Here is a 1,267-nt window from a genome sequence, read left to right as displayed (position 1 = left end):
TTTCACAATATTTGTTCTTCCAATCCATGAGCATGGAACATTTTTCCATTTCTTTGTGTCTTCCTCAATTTCTTTCATGAGTACTTTATAGTTTTCTGAGTATAGATTCTTTGCCTCTTTGGTTAGGTTTATTCCTAGGTATCTTGTGGTTTTGGGTGCAATTGTAAGTGGGATAGACTTTTTAATTTCTCTTTCTTCTGTCTCATTGCTGGTGTAAAGAAATGCAACTGATTTTTGGGCATTGATTTTATATCCTGACACTTTACTGAATTCTTGTACAAGTTCTAGAAGATTTGGAGTGGAGCCTTTTGGGTTTTCCACATAAAGTATCATATCATCTGCAAAGAGTGATAGTTTGACTTCTTCTCTGCCAGTTTGGATGCCTTTAATTTCTTTTTGTTGTCTGATTGCTGAGGCTAGGACTTCTAGTACTATGTTGAATAGCAGTGGTGATAATGGACATTCCTGCCATGTTCCTGACCTTAGCAGAAAAGTTCTCAGTTTTTCTCCATTGAGAATGATATTCGCAGTGGGTTTTTCATAGATCATTTCGATGATATTGAGGTATAAAATCTCTGTGCCTATACTTTGAAGAGTTTTGATCAGGAAAGGATGCTGTACTTTAAAAAAGTACATTAAAAAAGCCAAATGCTTTTTGAGCATCTATTGAGAGTATATAATTTGAAGAGTTTTGATCAGGAAAGGATGCTGTACTTTAAAAAAGTACATTAAAAAAATCAAATGCTTTTTCAGCATCTATTGAGAGTATCATATGGCTCTTGTTCTTTCTTTTATTAATGTAGTGTATCACATTGATTGATTTGTGGATGTTGAACCAACCTTGCAGCCCAGGAATAAATCTCACTTGGTCATGTTAAATAATCCTTTTAATCTACTGTTAGATCCTACTGGCTGGGATTTTGGTGAGAATTTTCGCCTCTGTGTTCATCAAGGATATTGGTCTGTAATTCTCCTTTTTGATAGGATTTTTGCTGGTTTGGGGATCAAGGTAATGCTGGCCTCATAAAATGAGTTTGGAAGTTTTCCTTCCATTTCTATTTTTTGGAACAGTTTCAGAAGAATAGGAATTAATTCTTTTTTAAATGTTTGGTAGAATTCCCCTGGGAAGCTGTCTGGCCCTGGGATTTTGTTTGTTTGGAGATTTTTGATGACTGCTTCAATCTCCTTACTCTGGTTATGGGTCTGTTCAGGTTTTCTATTTCTTCCTGGTTCAGTTGTGGTAGTTTATATGTCTCTAGAAATGCAT

The sequence above is a fragment of the Mustela nigripes genome, chromosome 2, assembly GCF_022355385.1.
Source record: "Mustela nigripes isolate SB6536 chromosome 2, MUSNIG.SB6536, whole genome shotgun sequence".
Classification (NCBI taxonomy): domain Eukaryota; kingdom Metazoa; phylum Chordata; class Mammalia; order Carnivora; family Mustelidae; genus Mustela; species Mustela nigripes.
Note: the sequence above shows the minus strand (reverse complement) of the source record.